This window comes from Cyanistes caeruleus, chromosome 2, assembly GCF_971803275.1.
Source record: "Cyanistes caeruleus chromosome 2, bCyaCae1.hap1.1, whole genome shotgun sequence".
Lineage (NCBI taxonomy): Eukaryota > Metazoa > Chordata > Aves > Passeriformes > Paridae > Cyanistes > Cyanistes caeruleus.
The window spans coordinates 2,262,978-2,280,192 of record NC_141702.1 but is presented as its reverse complement, the minus strand read 5'-3'; the positions used below and the strand labels follow the sequence as shown (position 1 = coordinate 2,280,192).

Below are 17,215 nucleotides of genomic sequence, written 5' to 3'. Positions count from 1 at the left end.
GGAAACAGGGAGGGAGAATTTGCAGCCCCAGGTGCCCAGAGCAATTCCTGTCCATGGGGGCTGGGGCAGGAGTGGAACACACAGCACTAAATGGCATCTTGGGATATTTAACGCTCTCACTTCTGACCTCATCTCTTCACCAGCCAGAGAAATTTGTCCATTTTCCTCTGCTCATCCTCACAGTGATCACCAAAAAGCTTTTTCCTTTATTCCTGGTCACAAAAACATCCCAATCTTACTCTCCCCTGACAATTATCTCCACTTGCTTCCCTATTTTCTCTTCTTTCAAGGCTCTCATCCAGGCTGGTTTTTTCCTTCCCTCACCTGCCTGTACCACCATCATTTTTCCCACTGTCAGAGGTGTCACTGCCAATCTAAAATTTGCTTTCAGTACAGTTATTTAAGCTCATTCTCCTGCACTAAGGCAGACAAATACTACAAACTAATACAGAAATATGCCCAGGAAATCATTCCTGGGATGCTCCAAGCTGAGCTGAAGGCCAACATGATGGAGACAGAGCAACACAAGCCCAGACCCTCAGCTTTGGAAAGCATTCCTGGCACTCCCATTCCAAGGGCCATTAAGGAGATGCCAAAGTCCAGCAGATGTTTGGACAACACAAAACGTTAAACTGAGCTATGATATTTAAGAGCAGAAAAGTTTCCCAGGCTAATTCAGGCAACGTGTTCCATAAAAACTGGCAAAAAAACCCATCAGGGTCCATTAACTGCATTTGTTCCTGATTTGTTTGTGCACAGAGGTTACCCAGCGTATTAATCCTCCAGAGAAACAACATGTAGAGAAGGGCTGGAAATGAAGGAGTGCTTGGGAATCCTGTTATTATGAGTAGGATAACACAGGATGGGTCTATGGGGGGAGAAACCCCCACAAGAAAACTCCAGAGAGCCCTTATTTACCTTCCACTTCAGCAAACAAAATCCCACCAACAGGGAAATTAAAACCTGTTGTTGAAAGCAGAGAGAAAGTCAAAGATTTTATGATCCCGCTGCGAGAAAGGAATTTTAACAGGCTGGTGAAGGATAAACTGTTAGTTTCTTCCATAAACCTGCACAAAACCAATTGATTTCCCAGAAACAAATTGGGAAATTATCCCCCCTGGCCCCAAGAGTCAAGTCCAAACCTGCCACTAAAGTTTCTCCTGCTTTTTTCTTATTCTGTACCTTCACAGACTTTGCTGGGCTGGGTTCAGACTCATGATCCAAATTCAGGCAGGTTGGAGATGCCCTAAAAGCTGCTGAGTCACTGGAAGGGAAAGGGATTTAAGCTAATAATTTACCTTCCATCAGGAGCCTGCCAGCACACAAGGCAGGGTGTAACTCATGCTGGAAATGCTCCACTGAGAGCATCCCAGATGCCACAATTCCCCTTTCATGCCCCCTTGCAGGAGACACAACTCCCAGCCTTGACCCTTGGATGGCCAAGTGACCACTGAAATCCCAAATGGACAAAGGTTCCCTTTAAAAATCCCCAAATTCCCTCAGCAAGCTCAAGTCTGCAAATCGAGCTGATAGAGAGGGCTTTGCATAGGAAAAGGAGGAATGCACAGGGATTTCCAACATGGAAATGAGGGTGGATAAGGAAAACAGGACATTTACTGTGGAATTGTTACTCCTAATGTTTATCAACAAGGAGTAACAAGACAAAAGACAATATTTAAATGGGGTATTATGAATAATTTCTTCCCCAAAAGAGTTTTCCAGCCCTGGTTCAGCTGCCCAGGGCAGTGGTGGAGCCCCCATCCCTGGAGGGATTTTAAAACTGTGTGGGTGTGGCACTTGGGGACAGGGATCAGTGGTGGCTTTGGCAGTGCTGGGGGATGGTTGGACTCAATAATCTTAGAGAAATCTTCCAACCTAAATGGTTCCATGATTAAGACTTATTTTTGAGAGGAAAGAATGAATTTTTTTTCCCCCCTTATCTAACTCAGGAAACCTGTATTAAAAAGAAATCACTTTGTACACTCTGCAGACGCTCAGGACATTCAGGGATAAAAACTGGACCTTCAAATTAAGGTTCTTAATGTTCCTCTTCACCTGAAGCAACAGCTGGAGATATCACAAATCCTTTTCACCTTAAACCAGTTGAAAATTAGCATAAAAGTGAGGGATGCTCAGCAGGGGTAAATGAGCTGCTGCAAAGAATAACTCCAGGCACATCAGAATCTGTCTTGGCACAGCTCTTCCTTCTCCAGCAGGAAGAACACATAGAAGTGGCAACAATACCCTTCCACAAAATTGTCCAGCCCACAGCCAAAATTCATTGGAAAGGAACTGGTCCAAACAAAAACTTCCAGGATTTCATGGTGCAAAGCCACCCTCTGTTCCACGACAGCGTTTTGCTTTCACAGAAGAAAAGGTGCCTTGAGAATTTGTCTTCAAGAAAGGGAATGAAAACTTCCTTTTGCTCATTGTCACCCAACTGGTGTCACCCTCTCTTGGCCTCAGCATTCCCACAGGTAAAGAAAAAGCAAGTTCAACCTCCAAAGATAAATTCAGAGGCAGCAAATCCAACCCTTCCTGGGAGTTTGCTGCGGGATCAATCCCAGCCCATGTCCACCCTTCAATGTCACCTTCCAAAGAGCTTCTCCCCACCCTCCCTCCCTCTCCAGGACTCTGCAGCACCCAGCAGCCTCTCCCCAGAGAAGAGACTCAAATTTTGGTCTCTCTCCTGACCCATAAACACAGTGAGAGAGTTTAAAAGTTCAGCTCTGGATGTTTTCACCCCGATCCAAAAGCTGCCCTGCTGCTCCTTCTGCAGGATTCCCAGCTTTTCCCATATCTATTTTAACACACGAGCTAAACATCAGAGCTAAATAAGCTACTTCAGCAGTATTTTCAGAAATTTCTGGATTAAAAACATCCTTTGTTCCTATTTCCCAGCTCACATGTCCATAGATGGCATTAAACACTTCTCATTCTGGGAACTGAAGCAGATTTGGCTGCTGAGTTCAACCACAAGTACCTTTGCACAGCAGCTGTTCCTGGAGGGCTGAGCCCTCTGCCCTGGCACAGCCCCCTCTGCTCGCTCCATCCTCCAGTTTAAAAATCAGCTGGACTGCTCCAAGTCATTTATCACATTCTTGGAGCTATTTATTACTCCACTAGTGTTGTGAACTCCACAGATTTTCTTGTTCTCTGTACCTGATGAAAATCACAAGGGCCACGATGCAGCTTCTCCTAAGAACTCCCATGACCATATTTACAGCTTTATCACAACCTTTCCATGACTTCTATTTCCTGTCCTGGTGAAAAAAGAGCAGAGACAGGGCCTCACACGATCCTCATGACAGCTCTGATCACACAAAGATGGATTTGTTGAGAGCAGCTCACGGAGAACCCACTCCTCCCTATAAGCACAAATTTTACACTCAATTTCTTTTCACTACGGACAAGAGAAAATTGATTAAGCACAAGGAGAGGTCCCTAAAAAAATGAATCTGCTTATCTGCTCTCTATCAAACAAAGATAACCAGAAAAACTGGCAAATCTAGTGTTTGCCCAGCAGATAAGACAAATCATCCTTCAGTGGCTCTCACGTTTTCCTCCCGGTTAAGTGGGCATGGGGAAGATGTGTGTTCATCTCGGCCACTGTGCAAGGAAAAATTCCCTGGATCAGGAAAACAGGTCCAAAATACTCTGTAATGCCTCACCATATTTATTTTTCTTGCAGGTCAGCACCACCTCCACCAAGAGAAAAAGAAGGGTTTTTATCCCCCATGGAGGCTCCAAGCCAAGAGCCCAATGTCCCATCCCACCTCCAGCTTGGATTCTTGCAGAAATACAATTTGTACAACTGTGTTTTCTGACATCTCTTCTAAAATCTGAAGCTGTTTCAACCCAAATTTAGCCTGGGATGAAGCTCTCAAGGCACCAGCATTGTCCTTCCACAAGGACAGGAGCCTCAGAGGATGCACAAGGAACGGCAGCTTCTGCTCGTGGGGGGAATGCCTCAAATTTTAATATAGCACAGAATGGTTTGTGTTGAAAGGGACCCAAAAATTCATCCAGTTCCACCCCCTGCCACTGGCAGAGACATTTTCCACTACCCCAGCTTGCCCTAAATCCCATCCAGCCTGGCCTTAAACACTTCCACATTTATATACGGGTTTATTTTATCATCTTCACCAGCATACACCTCTATGTACACACGGATTTCCACATACACAGAGAGGGCAGGTCCCACTGAATTCCATCATCCCTGCAAAACTAAACCCAGGGTTTAATTTTTTAGGTTTTTTTAGCTCCAAACCAGTGCTCTGGGAAGAGTATTTCTGAGGAGATTGTTTCCAGCAGCTTCCCCAAAATGACACAGTCCATGGGAACAGCAAGGACAGGATCCAACCCGAGGGTGATACTCAGTGATGATTAAGAAACTATTTTTCTCCCTCTTTTATTCCCTCAGTGTTTCCAAACTGGCCCAGCTTTGGTGGATTTTTATGGGAACTGCAAACGAGGTATTTGCCAACCATCCAATCATTGCTCCCCAGTGCAGAGGCACCCTGACTTGAATTGGTCACCCTGCCTTTATTTCTATTTATTTTTAATTGTAAGGAAATTTATTTTCTCAGTCTCATCTTCCAAAACAGCTGAACAGTTTTCATTACAGTCTTCCCAAAAAGCACCAGCAAGCAACGAGTTGGAATGTTCTGCCTGAAGTTTGACATAATGTGAACAACTGAAAATAGGATTTTCAAACACAGAAGCAGCTTAGGAATGCCACCATTCCCCTCTCCCAGATGAAGAACATCCATCATTCCCCTCTCAAGGCTCTTCACCCACCCTTCTCTGCTGGTTTGCTTTGCTGCAATCCCCAAATTTAGGCTGCCTGATCCTTTGGAAAAGACCTCAACAGTTTATTTGTCCATAAAATACACATCAGTGCTGCTTTGCACCCAAAACCATCAGTTTTAGCCACAATGGTATTGGTTTCACACAGCCACCCCAACAAGTTTTTAAAAATTCCCTTTAGATGCCCATGCACAGGCCACCAGCAGGATTTCTGAGCAGGCAGAACATGAATATGTGTGTTGTGATGCACAATTCACATTTCCATAATCAGGATTTCACGTTACTCAAAAGCAATTTGATGTTCAGTTTGGGTTTGTTGGGTTGTTTTTTTTTTTTGTCACCAGCAAACCCTGGAGCTGGGGATGAAGGAGAGGAAGGGCAGGTCAAACATGGCCAGACACTGTTTTTACATGATCCTTGCTCAATTTTCTTTCTCCACAGCCAAGCAGCAAGAAATTTCCCCTCACAAAAATCAGATGGCACCGTAACCAAGGCCACCATGAATAATAAGGAATGGGAAGGAGAAGGGATGGATGGGGCAGGATGCTGACACATCTGATGCTGCCACTCTTGTCAGCTCATTATTTGAGGCAGCCTGGGCTCCCCATGAGTTCCCAGGGAGCTCTGATGACTTAATCAAGGGACCTCCCTGGGGCTGAGGGAGATGCTCATGAATAACAGCATCAAATCAAAGCCTGGGAAATCAGTGGCACCCTATGGGAAACTGATGGGATCAGCTGGTAAATCCTTAAAGCAGTTAAGTGGTGCCTCCACCTTGCCTCATACCAAAAAATTCCCCTGACTAGAGCTGGAGGCTCAAGGAATGCTAAAAGGCCAAAAGTGGAGAGCTGGGCTCCAGAAGTCTGCAGAAAAACTGACCCACGCTTTTGGGTAGTGCCACGAGGGACAGGACACAGGGAATGGCTTCCAGCTGCCAGAGGGCAGGGATGGATGGGATATTGGGAAGGAATTGTTCCCTGTGAGGGTGGTGAGGCCCTGGCACAGGGTGCCCAGAGAAGCTGTGGCTGCCCCTGGATCCCTGGCAGTGTCCAAGGCCAGGTTGGAGAAGGTTGGAGCAGCCTGGGACAGTGGGAGCTGTCCCTGCCCATGGCAGGGGTGGGATGAGATGATCTCCAAAGTCCCTTCCAACCCAAACCGTTCTGGGATCCCCTGGTTCTAAGGCAGGAATGTTTGTGCACACACCCACAGGCACACCAATTCCAAAGTTCAAAGCACATTTTTTGAGCTATCTCATTTTCAAGCCAAACCTGACGGCAACTTTACAGTCACCGAGCTCCTCGTGCACACTCAGGGCTGCAAAATCTGCAATGACTTCAAATTCTGTACTATTAACATATTCTCCATATTAATCTTCCCCAAATGATCCATACTGGGAATTTGTGTGTGAGCCAGTATTAAAATCCACTGTAACTGTGTCTCTGAGCATGTCATGGAGCTTAAATACAGGCGAGCAGAGGGCATTAAGAGGCTGCTGAGAATCATTTTCAAGCACATTGGAAAGGACAAACTGTTTTTATGAGTGTGTGTTTTACAGGCTGTTTTTTCAAATTAAATCTAAAATAGTTCCCAGATGGAACCTGTATCATTCCAACTTCAACCTAAGGAATATTTTATTTTATGAAATAAAAAAAATAAAATAATAAAATAATAGAGGAGGTGAAAGTCTAGAAAATCTGACTCCACTGAAAGGCCAATAGTGTCTTGTGCTGCTCAGAGAGGACTCAGAGACAAAAAAAAACCTTGAGACTTTTTTCTGACCAAAGATTCAGATAATAAGGAAGCTGTCCTAAAACAGTAGCATCAAAGTTTGTCCTTAATTCCACAATGAGTGCATCAGACTGTGGCAAATTTCTTTACAAAGCTCCAGGCACCCACGAGGCAGCTGGAGAGAAAAAAGGATTCCCTTGCCCACCATGTTCTCTTCCACTGCTTCCAAGCAGCTCTCCTCCTGCAAATCAGTATTTTCCATTATTTTTCATAATTCCATATAGCTGTAACATGGCTCTAACACTCTAACCCAACTCACAGCACCTCCAAAGCTGGAGTTCAGCTTTTAACGAGCATCAGCAACGATGGTCCAAGCTCATCTCTGATTCCAGTGCTGGAGAGGTGATGCAGATCCCTCTGGTTTTGCCAAGCCAATTAATACTTGGGAAAACAGAGAGCAGGAGATGAAACCAGGATGCTTGGAGCTGTAGATGAGGGTAAAAGTGCAATGGGCACCTGGCTTGATTTACATCTCCCACTTATTCGTAATTTGGTCTGAACAAATGTAGGAGGGGTTTGATTACAGGACCCCAGGGATGGAAAAAGCAACTCCCTTGGCAACTTCCAGCCTGGCTGCTACAGGACAGGCAGGAATAGGAGGGGAATCAGTACAAACACCTGCTCTTCCACAATGCAGTAGGAATAACTCCTGTGCCTTGCCCACTGAGCACGGTTTGGTCTTACTCCCCCCCCCAGTCAGGATGGCCACACGCCTGTCCCGACACCTCCTGGGTGTCCTGGCCATATCCCAGTCAAGAAACCATGGCTATCCATGGATCAGCAGCAGCCCAGCACCCTCCAGCCCTCTGCCAGAGCCAGATCCCCAGGGATCACCAGGGAACAGAGTGGAAACAAACTGATGTGCTTAGAAAGAAATGCTTGGGAGGAACCGAAAGCAGACTCACATTTCCTTTACTCTCATTTCCTCTCCCTTACTCCAGCTCCTGGCTCTTCTTCTGGCCCAACCTTCTTCAATTCCTCATCCATTACAGAATCATGGAATATCCAGAGTTGGACCCATGAGGATCTCAATCCAAGCCCTGGCCCTGCACAGACACCCCAACAATCCCACCCTGGGCATCCCTGAGATGCTCTGGCAGCCTTGGGGCTCTGCCCATTCCCTGGGGAGCTGTTTCAGTGTCCCACCACCCTCAGGGGGAAGAACCTGTTCCTGATATCCAACCTAACCCTCCCCTGGCACAGCTCCAGCTGTCCCCTGTGTCCTGTTCCTGCTCACGGAGAGATCAGAGCTGCCCCACTGCTGCCCCTCAGGAGGAATTATCCACCCACCCTCCCTCCTTTTTGACGTCCTCCCACCCACACCAAATCCCAGCCTCCATTACAAATTCTGCTGAGCACAGAGATCCCATTACAGCAAATTACCAAAATGTTGCTCTGCTTTGCAGCTTAGAGAGGATTGAGTTATGCCCCAGCTAACTCCTGTCAGTACCATCAGGAAAGCTCCACTCTGCCTGATGAGGGACAAAACCGTTCTGGACAAACAGGAGAGCTGGGGAGGGAAGAGTTTTGATTGAAAAACGATCTCATAACTGGGTAGAAACAGTGCTGTCAGCAGCAGCCAGACACACCATGCCAGAAGGAGTTATCCCTTCTCCAAACAATTTTAGGCAGCGCAGTCAGGAGTGGCCACACCAGCTTATTCCACGCTTGCTCCCTCCTAAAATCAATTTTCCAGCCGCACATCCGTAGTTCACCTGCCAAGTGGCCGTGTCTTTGCTGTATTCACAGCCCTGACTCCCCCTGGTCGGAGCAGGGAGCTCTCCCTGGAGCTGGGATTAAACACAGACATCTCCAAGCAGGGATCTTTCCCCTTTCCATGTCACCAGTCCCACTCTTTGCTACCAGAATCACCCAACAGCCTCTTGAAACCCCAACCTCACGTCAGGTTCTGCCGGCAAGCACAGCACAAAGTGCAGGTTTCCATATTCATTTCTGCTCCCTGAAAACCCTAGGACACAACAAGAGCAGAATAATAATATCAATTACTGGTATTTGATGTGGTTATTTTAGAGCCAATTAACATAATGAACCTCTGTCTCTTTCAGATAAGCAATCTCAGAGCACTCCAGTTAAAGGTGAGGGGCTGAAGCACAGAACAAGAATGTTAAGCACTGATTACAGGAATGGAATTGGGAAAGATTTCCACACAGTCCTGACTCCAAAAATCCACCTCCCAGCCCCTCTCTGCCTCCACACACACACACACACACACCAAGGAGGATCTGGAGTGTTTTTTATCTGGATTTTGATGGCACGCTGAGGGATTAGAGCTGGAAGTTTTTTACGACAAAGCTCCTGAGCCCACCCAAACCCAGCAGCCAAGAATTCAGAGAAAAACAAGGAAAAATCAGCCAGTTCTGGGTGAGAAGCAGCACATTCCACCTGCTGCATGACAGAGAATTCCCTTCACCAGAGGTACAGATCCATCCCTCTCACAGGGAACATACCTGGAGCCACGTGTGCTGTTTGCTCCATGCTGTGTCCCCTGCAAAATGTGGCCACTACAAGAGACTACAAAGGACCCACCCTTGACACTCATTTGTGACACTTCAAATCATCACAGAATGGTCTGGGTTAAAGGGACCTGAAAGATCATTTTATCAAAGAATCTTAAAAAATCAATTCCCATCCATGGGCAGGGACACCTCCCACTATCCCAGGCTGCTCCAAGCCCCATCCAACCTGGCCTTGGACACTTCCAGGGATCCAGGGACAGCCACAGCTGCTCTGGGCACCCTGTGCCAGGGCCTGCCCACCCTCACAGGGAACAATTCCTTCCCAATATCCCATCCATCCCTGCCCTCTGGCAGTGGGAAGCCATTCCCTGTGTTCTGTCCCTCCATCCCTTGTCCCCAGTCCCTCTCCAGCTCTCCTGGAGCCCCTTTAGGCCCTGCAAGGGGCTCTGAGCTCTCCCTGGATCCTTCTCTTCTCCAGGTGAGCACCCCCAGCTCTCCCAGCCTGGCTCCAGAGCAGAGAGGCTCCAGCCCTTGGAACATCTCTGTGGCCTCCTCTAACAGATCCACATCCTTCTTGTGCCAAGCATCCCAGTTCTGGGGGAAGAAAAACATCACACTAACATCCAGCACACTAAGTTCTGGGAAAAAGAGCTCACTTATGACTTCCCCTGAACGTAAATCTTCCTGCTCCATCAAGTTACAAGAGCATTTGTGGGGTGAACATGAGAATTCACCGTGTCACAGAGCTGTCCAAGCCTGTCCATTCGGGACAGCCTGGATTTCTCCAGCCACACATGGAGCTCAGAGAGCCCCAGCAGACCAGTCCAAGCTCACTGTGCCATGGGAAGGGGACTTGAGGGTGGCAGAGCTCAGGCCACCAGCGTGAGAACGGGCTGGAACAGCCACACCACAGCAGTGTGGGTTTCCTGATTTTGAAGCCGCCAAAACGGTTTCAGTAATTTTTTTTTTATTCTCTTCTTTGAAATTAACTAAAAGTGTGGGTACCATGAGTGCAAATGGGAAGGGAAGGAAGTTAAAAAACATAGGAGAAAAAAAAAAAAATGAAATCAGGGTGTATGGCCTCTGCCTACAAACTGAACATGTCTCCTCATCCCCCATTCCTCATCCAGGTCACTTCTCTCCTTTGCTTCCAACTCCACCACAATCCTCATTCCATTTCTCACTTCCTACACATTTGTCCTTCTCTGTCTCATCACTCAAGTGCTCCAGGAGGCTTCAGTAAATGCATCAGGATTTCATCCTAAACTTTGTGTAGAGGCACCCCAAAATGCTGATCCTTGCTGAAGCACCACACAAGAGACCCACAATACCCACAAAAACCAGGCAGCCCAAGAAGAACAAACCATGAACATGAAAGATTCAAAACACTGGCTGGGCTTTATCCAGACACTTGAAGGGCACAACCTGCCCATGGGAGGGGGTTGGAACTACATTTTTAGGGTCCCTGAAAACCCAAATCCTGTGTTTCCATGATTTCTACTCTTGAGTAGTAAGGTTCCATCACATTTAATAACCATAAATCTCACAGTTCCTCAAATAATGCAAACTGTAGACACACAGAATGTGAGTCTAAGCTTGTGAAATGAACAGAGTTTGCACTAAAACTCGTGCTCCAGCACGTGGAACCAAAAAATCTACCCCATGATCTAGAAAAGAACCAGGACCAAGAATAGGTTTCAATGAGGATCAAATTAATAAATTGATGAAAATAACATGAGGTTTGACTTTCAGACAAGGTTACAGCAGTACATTCTGAGTGCTGGAATGGCCACAGCTACGCTTTGGGTTAAGGTGTGGCTGCCCCTGGATCCCTGGAAGTGTCCCAGGCCAGCTTGGAGCAACCTGGGATAGAGGAAGGTGCCCCTGCTCATGGCAGGGGTGGAATGGGATGAGCTTCAAGGTCCTTCCAACCCAAACCATTCTGGGACTCTAAGCTCAGTCATCACCTCCAAGCTGTCACATCAAACAGGAGTTTTGATGTTTATTTGATGTTTATTTGGCTACAGACTAACAAGGAACCGGGCTAAACATGCCCAGGGCTCTTGGCCACTGCCTTGGTGTACAAACAGAAGCACCAATTACCAGCACTTTGAGATACCTTGAAGGCACTAATTAGGCCAATTAAGGCAAGAAGGAGCTAAATGACTTGCCCAGGGCCATGGAAGGCAGTGACCAAGTGGTGTTTAGGAGCCTTGTTCACAGCCCTGTCCCCCAAGCCCTGAGAGGACCCCCGCAGATCAATTCACAGGGGTGAGAAAGCTGTGCTGCACCCAAAACAGCTCCTCTCTCCCCTCTCCCTCCCTCTCTGCCCACAAATACAAGAGTTTTTGATGAGTGATTTCAGATGTACAGCCTGACTCAAACCAGAAAGAAACCAATCACAAATCCCCCACCCCCAGTGCCCAGGGCACCCGAATGCTGCTGGAGGTCCACGCTGCGTTGTTGAGTGAGCAAAGCTACAAACAAGAGTTAAAAATACAACTTCCCATGTGCTGCAGGAGCAGGAAGCACTGCCAGGGATCTCCCAGTCAGGGATCTCCCAGCCCAGCCTCAGGAACCCCAGTGAGGCTCACCTGAGGACACAGTTTCCTTGGGAAAGGAAGAGAAACAGGATAAAGCTTACAGGGCTCCATGCCTATGACTCAGGCATCCTGATGCTCCAATTACCCCAGAGATGGGAATAACTAATTAATCAGGAGTCATGGGATGGAAGTGAGTGGCTAGATATTTTGGGTTAATTTAATTACTTCACCTCAAAAGCATCCCAAAGTTCCAGCAACAAGAGATTCCCTTTACAGCATGCCCCAGTACAGCAATACTCACACTACCTGTACTGCAACCCCTCCTGCAGCTCCTGACATCTCCAGCGGTTACAGATTTCCCAGGGAGAGGTTTCTGGCAGCCTCGTTGGTTTTCAGTGTTAGGATGTAATAAAAAAGGAAATTCATGAATTGTCTGCAGCAATTTGAGGGAGATTTGTGGCCATAGCAACATTACTATAATCTATGCTGCAGGGAACAAAAGCCACTTTGAATCACGTTGTTCCCACCCTCCCCACCCCACCCAGAAGGCTGGAAAACGCTGTCCAGACACTCCCCAGTCCCCAGATGCCAAAATTTGCTCCCTCACTGGCTGCCCTTGATATGAAATCACTGAAGAGGGGATTTGGAATGACTCTGGAAGGTCATGCAGGAATTCACCATCCAGAAAGACCATCCAGAGCAACCACCCCCGACAGACCACGCTCCTGTGCTGCTGCAGGAAGGGGACAGTGCCTGGATTTCCCAATTTCCCATCCCACAGCTCCCAGTGAGGAACCTGTGGCAGCTGACTGAGCTTGGGGAAGAGATGAAGACATTCGCTGTGCTGGTGATAGAAAATAAAAACTCACCCCAGGTTTATTGCTGTCGGTGCCACGTGGCTGCAGGTTCTGTCCCTTTCCTGTCACTCACTACATTTCCTTACTCTGAAATTCCTCCAGAGCATCTTTAGGCTCGGTCCAGTCTCTCGCCACGCTCTCCTGCCATGCCTAGCTGGGCGTCTAAGCTGCACTCAGGCCTGCAGGCACTCCTGTAATGCAAATAAAACAAGGAACCAAACCACTGAGGAATTAATCCAAGGAGCTGCCTGCCTGCTCCTTGTGCCGTATGGCTCCCACAAGGAAGATGCCTCCGGAGAGGCCGGGCTGCCCAGCCAGCTGAAGGCAGAGATTCGTATTAATGCTCTCACTATTTTTAGCTTCACAAATCAGGGAGAGCTGACTTGTGCTTCCTGCCCCCAGCCACAACATCTGGGCTCTTTATGGTCATTCGGGCTCTTTTTCCCACAAGGCAGAGCCTGGAATGTGGCAAGGTGGAGCTCTGGGAGGGGAGGGGGGGAAGAGGAAGCAAACTTTCCAAATTAGTAGCAAAAAGCAGAGGGCTGCAGTAATTCCACCGCTGGGATAACTCAGCAGCAGTGATTACAATCTGCCCACTTAATTTGGCCCTGCAGTTTCTATTAGAGACACAGTAGGAGGAAATTCTTGTACAATAGTTAAGGCAAGGGCTGGGTGTCGGGTGACTGGGGTTTGATTCCCAGCTGTGCCTCAGACCCTTCTGCGCAACCTCAGGGAATTCTGCTCCGCTTCCCTGGCTCGCAGCATTCCTTGGGAATTCACCAGGGAGCTCATGGCTCACAAACAGCAGCTGAGAGGAGAAATAGAATCAAAAGCTACTTCCTGTTCAGCAGCATGTAAAGCATCTTACAAATTCGTTCGTAAGGCGACCAAAAGATGTAAGTACTAGACGGAATTGATTGATTGGCCTCTTCCAGCCATCCCAATTTTACAGGAAGGAAAGGGCACAGCCTTGCTGAGCCATTCCCATAACCCCCACGCTACCAGGGAATCTATTTGAGAACATATGTCTTGATAGTCTCAAAAGATGATCTTGGGAGACAGGAAAAAATTAATCATCTTGTGCTGGTCTGACTTCAACTACTTCATAGCTCTGACTCTGAAATAAAATCTGAGCATGGGAGCAAGAAATGCCAGGAACATACAACAACTCAAACTTGAAGCTTAAAACCAAAAAAAGGCATTGAACCCCAACAAGTTGAACACAATTAAAGAATGAAAGGGTGATTATTGCTGACCCTTCAGTCATGTAGCTCTGAAGTTTGGGGGTTTTTTTTGGAAGAGAACATATTCCAGTACCCAGGACCTTCTGCTGGTTTTCCAGAGCTCTTTGTAAAACGCTGTGAGGTCCTCAAAACAAAAGCCAAAACAAACCAATAACAGAACTCCCAGTCCAAAACTCTCACTCCAAATCAACTCTGAATTGCTGAGACAATGCATTAACCCCTCACAGGGGCTTCAACACCGGGGAAGCAACATGGGGTAATCTGGAATAACAAGTTGAGATAAAAACGGGAACCCCTTGGGAAAAAACCCGGCATTTTTTCCCATCACCTTTCCATGTCCAGACCCATCAGCAGCAGCACAGGGATCCCGTGAATCCCTCAGCACGTTTGTGCTATGGGATGAGTGGCTCAGAGCCTCAGGAGAAAGGCAGTGCCACAGCAGCAGACTGAAGTCACCTTGTGCCAGTTTGAAGGCCAAACACGTAACTCTGAATAAAGCAAAAATAAAGGGTCTGAGGCCAGGAAACAGCCCCAGAGCTCTGCTCTGCTTTCAGGGGGAAGTGTCACGAGCAGCACTGGTGCCACTGACCTACTTATCCCCACAAAAGGGCTACAGAAACAGGCACCAGCCCCAGCTCCGTGGCTGCTGCTGCGCCCGGCTCCCACGGCGTGAAAATCTCTCTGGAAAATGCACCACAAGGAACATAGAACAGGTGGGACCTTCCAAGACTGCTCCAGCTTTCCCAGAAAAAACTGCTATTTTTGCCACTGTGTTACACAAGGGCAGAGCTGGAGCAAGGCTGTGTTTAGGAAATCCCATTTGCACCTCTGCCTTCCAACAGCAAGGTCTGTCCAATAATCTCCCTAAAGCTAAAACCCAGCTGTAATCATTCCAGGAGTAAAGGGCAGACAGGCTTCATTTTTTTCAGGATGAAAGCTTGCAAAGCTGCAGGAGTGTTTCAGAAAATGATCATTCCCACTCACCAATCCGAGCACAAACCCAGAGACAAGGATGTGGGAATGCTGAGGAGGAAAAGCCCGCACAGCCAGTGGTGTCCCCACAGCTCCAGCCAGAGCCATCACCCCAGGAATTCAGGGATGGAGTCAGGAAAAAAAGAGAGCAAAAGAGCCTAAGCTCATCCATTTGGCAACTCAGGAACACACCTGATACAAGCAGGGTACCAGGATGAGCAAAAATCACCATGGAGCCCGACAATCCCTTTGGGGCACCTGGTGAGGTCTGAATCAAATCTGGAGTTGTGGCTTTATTTGGAAGTTTGGCTTTGTTTTTTGGCTTTGTTCAGAAGTTCAATCCTAAAGAAAACCTTGCAAACAGCAACAAGATAAATGAGAACTCCGCAGTAACAGAGAGACGAGATGACACTGACTAATTTAATTAATGAACTTAATAGCAGCTAGCAGGAGCAGGGCAGTGATGAGCCTGGCACTGCTGAGGCACCTCCAGCCCTGGAGAACTTCTGAGCCCCTCACAAGGACACTGAGGGGCTGGAGTGTGTCCAGGGAAGGGAATGGAGCTGGAGCACCAGGAGGGGCTGAGGGAGCTGGGAAAGGGGCTCAGCCTGGAGAAAAGGAGGCTCAGGGGGCCCTTCTGGCTCTGCACAACTCCCTGACAGGAGGGGACAGCCAGAGGGGGTCAAGATTTTTCTCCAGGAAAAGGGAGTTACAAGCAGAAGAGTGGGAGCCCAGCAGGTCTCTCATTTTCAAGGAAAGAACTTCAGAAAACTCTTCCAATAAAAGTTTCCTGAACAGCAGCCATGACTTCTGAATCAACACTCCGGTAGCAGATTCCTCCTCTCTCCCAGCTGATGGTGTGATGGCTCTTTCCTTGCCAAACACCTGCTCGTCAGAAAGTGAAGCCGAGTGCTTTACCGCCCGAAACAGACTCTGCAAACATGTGAGCCCACCATGCAAATGAGCCATTTGCTCAGGCTTCACACACAGCAGCCCAGCCCTGGCTCCTCCATCCTCCCTGGATCCGACACTCGGCAGCGAGGCATGGCCTTGGTGGCTTGTGGGGATTTCTCTGAGCCAAGGACTTGGTGGCTCATGGGGGTCATTGATCCAGGCCTTGGTGGCTCATGGGAGTCACTAAGCCAGGCTTTGGGGGCTTGTGGGGGTCACTGAGCCAGGCCTTGGTGGCTTGTGGGGGTCACTAAACCAGGCCTTGGTGGCTCATGGAGATCACTCCAGGCCTTGGTGGCTCGTGGGGGTCACTGAGCCAGGATTTGGGGGCTTGTGGGGGTCACTGAGCCAGGCCTTGGTGGCTCACGGGGATCACTCCAAGCCTTGGTGGCTCATGGAGATCACTCCAGGCCTTGGTGGCTCATGGAGATCACTCCAGGCCTTGGTGGCTCATGGAGATCACTCCAGGCCTTGGTGGCTCATGGAGATCACTGAGCCAGGCCTTGGTGGCCCATGGAGATCACTCCAAGCCTTGGTGGCTCATGGGTGTCACTAAGCCAGGATTTGGTGGCTCATGGGGGTCACTGAGCCACTTGGTGGCTTGTGGGGGTCACTAAACCAGGCCTTGGTGGCTCATGGGGATCACTCCAAGCCTTGGTGGCTCATGGATATCACTCCAAGCCTTGATGGCTCATGGAGATCACTGAGCCAGGCCTTGGTGGACCATGGAGATCACTCCAGGCCTTGGTGGCTCGTGGGGATCACTCCAGGCCTTGTTGGCCCATGGAGGTCACTCCAGGCCTTGGTGGCTCATGGGGATCACTCCAAGCCAAGGAGGCCGAACTTGAACCCTGAGATCTTCACTCAGTCCCGGATTCTTCAGAATCCTTGTGCCTCACCCCAGCACCAAAGGCAGAGAGACGATGGAGAGCAAGCACTACAGACAGTGCTGATGGAATAAACACTCCACAGCTGCCAGAGCCTCTCCCCCCCGATCTCCTCAAGACCTGACACTCTGATGATGTTTGGCACGGAACTGCCCGAGGTGCCACCAAGCCGGGCGGGGACAGGCGGCTGCCTGCCATTAACGCCGCGCCTGCTGCCTTCAATTAAAACGCTCCATTGCCGACGACACGGGGGGAGCTCCCTGTCTGCTTTCATTTTGTGCTGCACACTTCATGAGGCACAGATTTCTCCAAAGACTCTGCTGGGTTTCACGAAATCCAAGAATCGTTAAGGCTGGGAATGTTTTCCAAGATCATCAAGTCCAACTGTCAGCCAGCACCACCAGGGTCACCACTAAACCACGTCCTCAAGTGCCACATCCACACGTTTTTAGTGACTCCAGCACTCCCCTGAGCAGCTGTTCCAATGCTTTACAACCCCTTCCATGATTTTTTTTCCCCTCCCATGTCTAATCCAAACATCCTCTGGTGCAACCTGAGGCCATTTCCCTTGCACTAAAATGTAACCTGGGAAACTTCACATGAAAGAGCGATTGCTTTGAGGATGGTGGGAATTGGATCAGCTGGGGGTGCTCAGCTGGAGAAAAGAAGGATCCAGGGAGAGCTCAG

General features: G+C 48.5%; 1 protein-coding gene across 40 annotated transcripts in view; it reads right to left on the bottom strand.

The window, feature by feature from the left end:
- The window catches only part of EXTL3 (exostosin like glycosyltransferase 3), a 130,244-nt gene that overhangs the window by 51,453 nt on the left and 61,576 nt on the right, over positions 1-17,215 (bottom strand). For 22 of the 40 annotated variants that reach the window (XM_086875486.1, XM_086875502.1, XM_086875498.1 and 19 more), the window contains one exon: positions 12,487-12,665. The exons of the other annotated variants lie outside the window; for them this stretch is intronic. The gene's annotated coding sequence lies outside the window, so the exon portion shown is untranslated. The remainder of the gene's footprint in view (positions 1-12,486; positions 12,666-17,215) is intronic. 40 annotated transcript variants of the gene reach the window in all.